The sequence below is a fragment of the Danio rerio genome, chromosome 13 (assembly GCF_052040795.2).
Source record: "Danio rerio strain M-AB ecotype USA chromosome 13, GRCz13ab, whole genome shotgun sequence".
NCBI classification, from domain to species: Eukaryota; Metazoa; Chordata; class Actinopteri; order Cypriniformes; family Danionidae; genus Danio; species Danio rerio.
This window is the reverse complement of record NC_141033.1, coordinates 5412456-5424620: the sequence shown is the minus strand read 5'-3', so window position 1 is coordinate 5424620 and position 12165 is coordinate 5412456. Positions and strand designations below refer to the sequence as shown.

The 12165-nt window shown below is 38.8% G+C and overlaps 1 protein-coding gene across 1 annotated transcript in view; it reads left to right on the top strand.

The window, feature by feature from the left end:
* The window catches only part of meis1b (Meis homeobox 1 b), a 598746-nt gene that overhangs the window by 170166 nt on the left and 416415 nt on the right, over positions 1 to 12165 (top strand). The gene's annotated exons all lie outside the window — the stretch shown is intronic.

Below are 12165 nucleotides of genomic sequence, written 5' to 3'. Positions count from 1 at the left end.
CAGCGGAAAAGCCCTCCAAATGGAGGTAAGAGGTGATCTGGTAGGTGTGAAAAGGAATGAAGTCATACCGCCCTGTATCATTCGCTTAAAATAAATAAAATGCAGCCAAACGTACCTTCGGCTACATAATTCATGGTCTCCAGAAACGTCCACGAACTACGTTTTCAGAATGAGCCTGTGTTGCACATTTTGCTCGATCAGATCATAGGTAAACAAGAGAGACACATTTCAGGTCAAAAATATGCCTTACTAATGCTTTAAGTAAACAGTCTTTTGTCCACTTACAATCATATTGCACAGGATTTCTGGTCTTTTAATCTAATACTGTGAAAAAAAAAGTTTTTGTAAAACTTTGTACATTTAGTGCTAAAACAATCAAATGTCTCATGCACTCAAAAAACATATATATATATATATATATATATATATATATATATATATATATATATATATATATATATATATATATATATATATATTATACTTGTTCAAACTACTTAATTAAAATGAGCTGAAACAACACAATTCCTGAGATTTCATCGGGACAACTTATTTTTTATGTTCAATCCACATCAAATTTTTTTTTAAAATTATTAAGCTAACTTAATCGATTTGTGTTGGGACAACATGAATGAATTGTGTGGAACACTGTATTTTTTAAAGTGTGACAATGAGGTGATCGTTATACATTTTGGACAGAATTCAGTGTAAAATTCATTTTCTTTTCGGCTTAGTGCCTTCATTAATCCGAGGTCACCACAGCAGAATGAACCGCCAACTTATCCAGCACGTTTTTACGCAGCGAATGCCCTTCCAGCCGCAACCCATTTTTGGGAAACATCCGCACACACTCATTCACACTCATACACTATGGACAATTTAGCCTACCCAATTCACCTGTATCGCATGTGTTTTGACTGTTAGGAGGAAACCCACGCGATTGCAGGGAGAACATGCAAACTCCACACAGAAACGCCAACTGACCCAGCCGAGACTCGAACCTGCAACCTTCTTGCTGTGAGGCGACAGCACTACCTACTGAGCCACTGCATCGCCGTAGTGTAAAATGTAAGCAGTGTAAAATGTAAGACATTATTTATAAAGACATACAGACGTATAGACTTATTGTGTGTGAACATGAAAGGCAGCTGTTGTTTTTGATCCAACATCCGCAAAACTACATGATGAACACTGTGAGTTTGCGTCAGGATGATGATACATGGGTGGAGAGCAGATATTTACCTACCTAGGAAAACCAAAACATGTAGTAGTAATGGGTACTTTTTACTTAAGTAACTTTTTTTAGGCCGTACTTGTTTACTTTCACTTGAGTACAAAAGTGTAGTCAGTACTTCGACTTTTACCAGAGTCGTTTTAAACACGAGTATCTGTACTTCTCCTTGAGTAAAGGATTTGTGTACTTTTGCCATCTCTGTCTTAGGCAAGCACATCAATTACAGATCATGACTTCCCATTGTCAGAGTAAATGAAGCCCTGTCCTTTTGAGATAAACCTTCATTCCCAGTCAGTAACATCCTCTGACTTTCCCGAAGGCTCAGCTGGAAGGAAGTGAGAGAGGGGAAATTACACTTGTCGCTATTAATGTCCCAACGCAGACGTTTCCCAAGCAGTGAGGGACAATGTGCTGTCTGTGCCTGTCCGTGACACTGAAACTGAGCACTTTGTGTGTGGTGGCACCACAAGAGAAAACATAGCCGGCGGACCGGCGGCCCATAATGCGCGGCAGTGAGTCAGCAGTCAAGTATGTCACACTTATCTATATTTTTGTGTACACAAATAAAAGTGGAATAGTTGAGCTATTAGTAATAGAGGGGTACACGCAGGAAGTGCAGGGTTCAAATGGGCAAGGCCGTGCAAGCCGACTCCCGCGACCCATTCGTTAGCTTGTCAGAGCCCAGTTACTTCACACTTATTCCTCTGCAGCGTTATGTCATTTATGATTAGCAGAGCAACTCGCTAAAGGCCACAGTGTCGGACAGCCAAATTCCTCTGGACAAGATTTGTTTTCTTTCCCATTGATCACTGGGGGCTGACGACTGATTCTCAGCAAAGCTGAAATACTGCAGATATTTTCTTTAGAGTTTAGCCATGAAGACAGAGCGAAGAGAAAAGACATGAGATGGATAAAAAACACAGTGGGATTCAGTCTCAAACACTAATCAGACAATTTACGTTAACTTTAAACACAGCTTGCAAAGACTTTTCCTTAAATAATTTTTTTTAATTTAGACATTACGATGGCTCAATGATTATCATTGTCACCTTACGGCAAAAAAGTCGCTGGTTCGAGTCTGGCTGGGCCAATTAGCATTTCTGAGTGGAGTTTGCATGTTCTCCCTGTATTTGCGTGGGTTTTCTCCGGTTGCTCCTACAGTTCAAAGACATGCCCTATAGGTAAACTAAATTGGCTGTAGTGTGTGAGTGTGTGTGAATGAATGTGTATGGATGTTTTCCAGCACTGGATTGCATCTGGAAGGTCATCCGCTGTGTAAAACATCCACTGGATAGGATCATGGTTCATTCCACTGTAGTGACCCCTGATGAATAAAGGGACTCAAGGCAGGCTCACACTGTACATTTTTTTTTTTAATCCTGAATGCTAGCAATTAATCCTAGCATGTCAGACTGCATGAACATGTCACACTGTAAGATCTCTTAGCTGTTATTAGTTAATGCACAGTTAACACGAACTAACGTTATTTAACTTAACTAACATTAACTAACTTTAAGAAAGTTGAATAAATGCCACAATAAATGTATTAAAATTTGTTTGTTCATGTTAGCAAACATATAACAAACATTACCGAATGTACTATTATTTTAAAGTGTTACTATTTGGCTAGTAAGAATGAGAGTGAAAATGATTGACCATGAAAATGAAAACATCTATTTACTAATTAATAATTATTTGAAACTGCTTACAACTTTTTAAAGTTGTTTATTGTGAATGAATGAATTGATCAAATAAAAATAAACAATAAGTAAAATAACATTAAATTTAATGAAATAAAAAATTAAAAAATAAAAAAACAATACCACATATTATAATAATAGCATTTAATTTAATTTAATTACATTAAAAATTTATAAATAAAATCAAATTAAAACAAAAAGTACAATAAAAGTAAAATAAAATAACACAAAGTTACAAAAAAATAATAAATTAATTAATTAATTGATTGCATTTTATTATATTACAATTTATTAAAATAATTTATCAAAATAATAATAATAATAATAAAATGATAATAATAATAATAAAATAATATAAAATAGAATAGAATAAAATATAATATAATAACAGAAAAATAAAATAAAATAAAAGGCTTAGAACTAAAAATAGCTGCCACTCTTAGTCAATAATGTATTTCATTTTTTTCATTTATATCATTGTAAAACCTCTTTTAGTACAGTTCTCACATTAGACACAAGACAAGGTGCATCTTAAGAGGGGAAGAGAAGATAATAAGAACTCTGCAGCCACTTTAAGGCCACTGACCGCTGTGGCCATGGTGACCTCAGCGGATGCTCTGATTGGTCAGCAGCCATCCAAGCTGCTAGATATTGGAGCCATCCTTCCTCCTTTAATAAAGAAGCAGCGGTGGTAATTGCCGTCTGTGAGGAGTCCATTATTCATGCAGATATCCAATAAAGACCGTGGGAGGGGATGGAGATGCGGGTGGAACCCGTATATGTTGATCCATATGATTGATCCCCCCCACCCCCTTCTTCCAAATTCAATTTTTCATATTCAATGAGCGACTTGTAAATTGCATCAGTCAATACAGATACGTCTCAATTAAGACTCAACCAAGAGCTCTCGGGGGTGGGAGCTGCGGATTTAGGGTGGGCCTTCCAGCTGCCTGCATGTTCGCAGAGCCACCCGTAGCGCATAAGGGGAGATAAAAATGACAAAAAACAGGCTAAGTGTTGAGCCCTGATGTATTAACATTGAGATTAATTATAAACTCATTTCTTGGCACATCTCTTCCCCTTTATTAATTACAGACTCTCTCTCTCGGCTTGCAGAACTAAACTGTGTATTAATTCTCAAGACTGTATATCACTGCTTCAGATCTGCGCCGCTCAGCATTTTTTTTTTCTCCCGTGGCCCGGAGAGGATCATTTACAAACATGACATGGTGGCCACAGTGTTCGCTTGTGTACTTCATCTTTCCTGCTATTTTCCTCTGGTCCAAGGGCACGAAGAACATGGTTCGTGCAGAGAATAAATTGGAATGGGAAAAAAGAGGAAGTTTGGTTTGGTGTAACCGTGCACCAAACACACATACACACTGGAAAGATGGAAAAAAAAGAGATGGAGAAAGGGAGGAACTTAGCTAAGGAAACTATAACTATAAAGAAACCATAAGCGCTTTAAGATGTCTGTGGCATTCAGGAGACGGATACATTCATTTGCGGTAATGCTATGAAGTCACTGAGGGTCTGCAGCCGGCCATGCTTTTACAAACACGCACATAGATTCTTATTTTTATTGTTATTTTAAAATACTTTCTTCTGTACTGCTGTAATGTGCTAGGGAGGGGAGAACTACGCTATCCGTGGAGTGGCTTCCACAAAGACTGTAAACACTGTGGCTTTGTGGCGCTTTCTGTTTGTTTGAGTGCCCTGACATTTCCTCAACCCAATGACGTGATACTGGGATGGGAGCTTTTGGGGAAAACGATCTTATTTGATATACAGATATAAAGTCAGTTATTAACCCTCCTGAATTCTCTCCCCCCCCCCCAATATTTTTCCCAATATCTATTTAACGGAAAGAAGATGTTTCTTAGAGATGAGAATCCACATGCAGGCTTTATTCAGAGTAGTCAGACAGGCAGTGGTCAAATATTGGTGCTAACAGGTACATACGAGGAAATCTAGAAGCCTGGTCAGCTAACAGGCAGATGGTCGATGTAATTTAATGTAATAGAATGTGTATTTATATTGTGCATTTATTGTGTATGGCCATACACCCAAAGCGCTTCACAATCATGAGGGGGGGTCTCTTCACACCACCACCAGTGTGCAGCATCCACTTGAATGATGTGACGGCTGCCACAGGACAACGACGCCAGTGCGCTCACCACACACCAGCTATTAGTGGAGTGGAGAGACAGTGATAGAGCCAAATCGGTGGATGGGGATGATTGAGAGGCCATGATCGTAAGGGCCGATTGGCCAGGACATCGGGGTTACACTTCTGCTTATTCACGAGAAATGTCATGGAATTTTTAATGACCACAGAGAGTCAGGACCTCGGTTTAACGTCTCATCCGAAAGACGGCACTCACTGACAGTGTAGTGTTCCCTTCACTTTTACCGGGGCATTAGGACTCACGCAGCCCACAGGTTGAGCGCCCCCTGCTGGCCTCACTAACACCACTTCCAACAGCAACCTAGTGTTCCCTAGTGGTCTCCCATCCAGGTACTGACCAGGCTCAGCCCTGCCTAGCTTCAGTGAGTAACCGGTCTTAGGCAGCAGGGTGATATGGCTGTGACCAGATGCCAGTGTTGGGCAAGCTACTATACTTGAAAAATGTAGTAAGCTAAGCCATTAGTTACTCTACTTAAAATGTAGCTTAACTACACTAAGAGCTTCCCTCTGGGAAATGTTGGCAAAAGTAGCTTAGCTTAATCTACAAAACCAATCACCGACCAGAGCGAGAGGTGGCAGTAACGCACCAAAAAGTTTGTTGTCGACCATCATAAAACAGGAAGAAGAAGGAATCGTCATTCTCGCAGTCATATAGATCTACTTTCAGCGGCTAGACACTGGTCCCACAGCTCCGTGAAGGTCGGTGCCGTCACTTATTAATACGCGATCGGTAAATGTAGCTTGTGTGGACGCTACTGCGCTACTTGACTAATATAATAGCTTCACTACTGAAAAGCTATTTGATTTATAAAGTAGCGATGCTACCAACACGCTACTGAGAAATGTAAAGCTAGTAGTGTCGCTACTTGTAGAGACGCTACTGCCCAACACTAGTCGATGCAGGTGGCAGATAAACAAGAAAACAAGGCTAGGGTCAATACAAGGAAACGCTTCGTAATGTTACAGGGTGTGAAACCAACAAGACTCAGCAATGCAAGTGTCAATCTGAGCAGTTTATATAGTCTGATTGATCAGTTCTTGAACAGCTCTCAGCTATGTGTGTGTGTGATCAAAGGTGAACAGGTGTGTGTGTGGTGCCAGAAGGGAGTTGTAGTTCATATGGTGGCAGAATTGTTGTCAGCGGGAAAGTGAATGTCCACCAGTGAGCTATGAGGATTAGATCGCTGGGGGTCATGACAATGTTTTCAAAATAATCAAATATTTTTATAACTAGTTTCTAATTGATTTCTTTCTATTGTATATGGTTGTAAGTCCAATGTCCATTGATAATACTTTTCCTTCCATAATTGAAGATATTTCAGTGTAAAATTGCATAATTACGCAAGTTAAAGAGTTAGTCCGCACAAAAATGATAATTCTTTTAATAATTATTCACCCTCGTGTTGTTTTCATTCCCTGAGACCTTCGTTCATCATCGGAAAACAAATGAAGATATTTTAGATGAAATCCGTGATTTCGATTATCCGCTGTAGACTGCAAAAGTTGATATATGTTTATAGAACACTGACACTATTCACGTTTTATAAATGTGCACATTAGGTCTTGTTGTGTGCATTTTATTTTTCAATATGTAACATCTTGATTGACTTCTAAAACAGTTTCTTATTTTGGCTAACGTCAGCTAATTCGTATGAATGTTATAATCCAATGTTAAAATCCAAACGACAACCCAAGACATTCAAAAAGTCCAGAAACTGAACCCAAAACATTGTGAAAGCATTCCACTTCAGTGGTTCAACTTTAACTTTATGAAGCTCCATGAACACATCTGAAAACAAAACCCCCATAAAAAATGACTTTGTTTACCTTTGTCCTTTCTTCCGTGACAGATCATGGTGTGCGTTCCGAATAGACAATACACCATATTTCCATAAGAGTCACACAAGCATCATAATTTTCATAGTAAACACGCACCATGATCTGATGCTTAAGACACAGGCAAACAAAGGGTTTTGGTGCACAAAAGTTTTCTTGGAGCTTCGTATGTTTTTAGAATGTTTTTGGCTCCTTTTCTGGACTTTTTGAATGTCTTGGGTCTCTATTTGGCTTTTAAAATTCACCAATAATTCATACAACCTAGCTGACATCAGCCAAACAAGAAAGTTTTAGAAGTAAATCAAGATGTCATATATTGAAAAAAGGAACTGTACTCAATAAGACCCAATATGCGCTCTACAAAGTGAATATGGTCAGTGTTCAGTCTTCAAACTTTGCATAGCAAACATATAAAAGAAGGAAAAAATACTTAACGGATTCTGCCATGACCTGTCTAAAAGTATAGAGACCAGGAATGGGAAAATGATCAGCAGAGAAAGACAGAAAAGGGTTCACATGTTCCCTGCAGGTAAAATATAAAACAACCAATGATTAAATAGAAAAAAGGAATGTAACATATTTTTACAAGAGAACAGGAGAAAGTAAATGTATGACAGTGTAAGTGCATGTACGCTCTGAATTACAGTACAGGTGTTGTATACGGAATATGTAATAGCATTACTTAGCAAGCTTTATGATAATTCTCATATAATAGTATGTACATTTAAATAAATAAGTTGAATAATTTTCCTTCAGCTTAGTTTCTGATTTATCAGGGATGCCACAGCAGAATGAACCGCCAACTATTCCAGCATATGTTTTACGCAGTGGATGCTCTTTCAGTCATAACCTAGTACAGGGAAACATCCATACACTCTCACATTAGCACACATAAACTACGGACAATTTCGTTTACCCAATTCACCTATACCACATGTCTTTGGACGGTGGGGGAAACCGAAGCACCCAGATGAAACCCATGTGAACATGGAGAGAACTTGCAAACTCCATACAGAAATGCCAACTGGCCAAGCTGGGACTCAAACTAGTGACCTTCTTGCTGTGAGGCAACAGTGCTAACCACTGAGCCACCATGCCATCTCTTCAAAAAAAAAAAAAAAAAAAAATATATATATATATATATATATATATATATATATATATATATATATATATATATATATATATATATTTAGCTCAATAAAGAAGTTTGGCCTTCAGTGAAAAAATGGATTCCCCTTGATATGAGCCATTTAATGCAAGTAGAGAGAGAACAACATCAACCCTGAATTCTAGAGAATGGATTCTTCCATCGCACTGTTGTCTCCTGAAGGTGGGCACTCCATCAACTTTTTACCAGGTGGTGCTCCGGCAATATCCAAAATGCAGCACTTGTTATCTTTCTCACAGCCAGCCCGCTCATATTTCCTTTGACATTCAGCCCCCGAAGACCCCCAGTCCTATATGTTGTTCCTCTTTCTCTGTTCGCTCTTTTTCTTTTTACGGGCGAGAGGAACGCAGGGTCTCCTTAGTGATTTATAAACATACACATAATAAATGGCCGTCTGTAGTTTAAGCAGTGATGAAGCATTCTGTGCCTGGCCGCCAAGCTCCGACGTGATTTAAAGAGCTGACATTTACAGCAACCAGGCCTATTATTCAGAGTGACTGTCTATGTACAGACTATATTTCACAGCGGGCTGTGTGGAGGTGAGCGTGGACCGGTCCGGCTCGGTGTCATAGTCGGTTCATAGCCTCTCTCTTTCTCTCCCAGAAAGCCCCTGCACGGCAGGAGTCGCGGCCAAACAAGCCTTTGCTAGCTTGTTATCGTTAAGATCTACATAGTGCAATGAGAGATTATGACACTCCGTGCGAAAGAATTACAAGGCGAAAAGCTGTGTAGATAAATTTTTGAACAGATAAGGGAATAGTCTAGCTGAATGTACAGCTGTGTAGGAAACAATCTCCCGCTGGTTCTTTTGGAATGCTAAACTGTGTGTATGGTCAGTATCAAATCTACTTGTTGCAATTAATTGCGGAATATACACTACCTGGACACTTTATTAGGTACACCTTTCTAGTACCGGGTTGGACCCCCTTTTGTCTTCAGAACTGCCTTTATCTTTCATGGCATGGATTCAACAAGGTATTGGAAATATTCCTCAGAGATTTTGGTTCATGTTGACATGATAGCATCACGCAGTTGCTGCAGATTTGTCGGCTGCACATCCATGATGCGAATCTCCCATTCCGCCGCATCCCAAAGGTGCTCTATTGGATTGAGGTGACTGTGGAGGCCATTTGAGTACAGTGAACTCATTGTCATGTTAAAAAAAAAACAGTCTGAGATGATTCAGACTTAATGACATGGCACAATATTCTCCTGGAAGCCGAACACCCTTACACCACCACCAGCCTGAACCTGTTGATACAAGGCAGGATGGATCAATGCTTTCATGTTGTTGACCGTACTATCAGAATGTCTTAGCAGAAATTATTTTTCCAATATTCTATTGTCCAATTTTGGTGAGCCAAAACCAGGATGACAACCCCAAACCAAGTCTGCCTCACGCAGGTGAGTGGGCTTGACAAACAACCAGTAGAAAACAAACTTACACACCAGATGCGAATGAAATATCAAGCGTAAATATATTACATGTTAAATCAATGCAAAGACATAGACATCCTGCGGAGCCATTGAAAAATCGGAACTTTGGAAAATCGTAACTTTAGCGAACATTCGCTCCGCATTAACTACTCAAGAGCTTGCTCTAGTATGGGCGTGATTATGACTTAGTGCCTGTTGTTGCCTGTTGTTGTTGTATCTTGTTGCAGACACAGGAGAATAGCTCATCAAACTGGACTCTGGTCAGTCTGAAGCACCACTAAAAGTCATCCAGGTACCTCAGAAAGGATCTAGTGGACTCAGAAACGATGCCGAATGACTCTATGCTGTTTTTCGGTCTTCCTAAATCACATATAGCACAACTAATCTCTCCAACATTCTGTAGGCTCATTCTGAAAACATAGCCCTATATACAAATCACGAATTATGTAGCCAGAAGTACATATGGCTGCATTTCGTCTTTAAAACAAACGATACAGGATTGTATGTTATTGTTTCTTTACGCTCTAGCAGCTGACCACTTACCATTGTGTGGACGGCTTTCCCGCTGTTACCAGTTTGTCCAGTGGCTCGCCATGTACTTCGGCAGACTTAAGACGCCATGAGGAGTCTGGGGAAGAATGATTCCAGAAAGCTGGCAAGACAAAAACAAAAGGCAAAAAATAAATAAGTCAAGTGAATAACAGGGTGAATATGTAGTAAGATCTAAAAATGTGGTAAAAATCAGGTGAGGGCTTTTCTTGTTGCTTTTTAAAACACTGTCAGTTGTGTCTGGGGAAGTGGGTGGGCACTGGTTAATCTGTGCTTTTTAAAACACTATCGGTTGGGTTTAGGAAAGGGGGTGGTTGGAGAGGTAGGTTGGTCAGTCAGTCAGTCAACAGCGGCCTCTGGTGGATTATGTGAGAACAGCATGCGCGAATGGCACTCGTGAGAAAAATTTGAGATCTCAAATGCCTACACAGTGACCTCTGGTGGATTTGTGAAAACAACAGCAGCAAAAATGTAGCTCCTGTGACATATTTCGCAATCTCCAGAAATGTATATAGGGCTACGTTTTCAGAATGAGCCTGGGTTGAATCTTTCTATAAAAACCATGTTAGCCATTTAGCAAATAACAAGAGTCACCGGTCAGACAGAAGCTCTGCCCATGATGCAAACCCGTATCTATTGTGAAGTGATTTTGAGGAATGAATGAAACAAATTTGACATAAGAATAAAGCGAGTAAACTCCAAATGTTCACGTGTCTATTTATATGTGAATATCGTGATTTATTCGCACATGCCACGTCTGGTGACACTCCATGACACTTTAACAAACAGTTGCACCAGGTTTTGCACATTTGCACTAGACAAATTCTCTCTCACAAAAAAAAAAAAAAACAATTACACTATGCATTTGGGAAATGATGTTTGTTGTCAATATATAATAATAATAATAATAATAAAAATAATAGTAATAATAATACATTTGTATTTATATAGCACCTTTCCAGAGCTCAAGGACACTTTACAATAAATGTAACAAACAATATATTGCAATATCCAACTGTATCCCACGGCAATTCGTAACTTTTTGACTGAGTGGCAAATTCGTATGAATTCGTACAGTGTCATACATGCATTTTAGTATAATTTACTCATCCCACGATGACAAATGGGTTTAGGGGATGGATTTTGATACCACACATCCTTTTAAAAAAATCATACATTTTTGTACAAATGAACAATACGAATGTATATGAATTAACCACTAAATTGACAAAATGGAAAATAGTTACGTTTCCTTGTGAGATCAGGCTGGTATTAACGTACACTAGACACATGACGATATTCCAGCCTGATCTCACAAGGAAACTTTATGGCCAATCTGCCATGATGTGGCCCACATTTCCCTTGTTTGTCTTCATAAACAGCAGACTTTAGCCTTTTCATAATCAAGCAGAGGCAGTCGTGGTGAACTTCATGAAAGAGTGACAGTGTCCTTGCGAGCGCTCTGCGTCCTTCTATGAAATTTGTCGACTCAGTTTTCAAACATTTCAGTCAAACGTCTGCCAGACGGCCTGCTCGTACCTCCTCTCAAGTTTCCATTCGATTGGTGTGGAACACAAAACCACAGGACAGACCTCATTTTAGCGGCGCCATGTACCGTACATGAAAATCAATACAGCTTAAAGAGAAAACACTCATTTAGCTTATACACTCCAAATTTGTATTATTTTTGATGTTTAAGAGAGAAAAAAATTCATAATATTTCCTTTAATATTTTTTCTTCTAGAGAAAGTCTTATTTGTTTTATTTTGGCTAGAATAAAATAAGTTTAAAAAAAAAAAAAAAAAACATTTTAAGGTAAATATTATTGTCGATTGTCTACAGAGCAAACCATCATCATACAACTTACCTAATTACCCTAACCAGCCTAATTATTCACTTAAAGCTGTATAGAAGTGTCTTGAAAATATCTAGTAATTTATTATTAACTGTCAACATGGCAAAGATAAAATAAATCAGTTATTATGAATGGGTTATGTGTTAAAAAGAAATTGTGGAAAAACAATATACAGAGGGGCTAATAATTCTGACT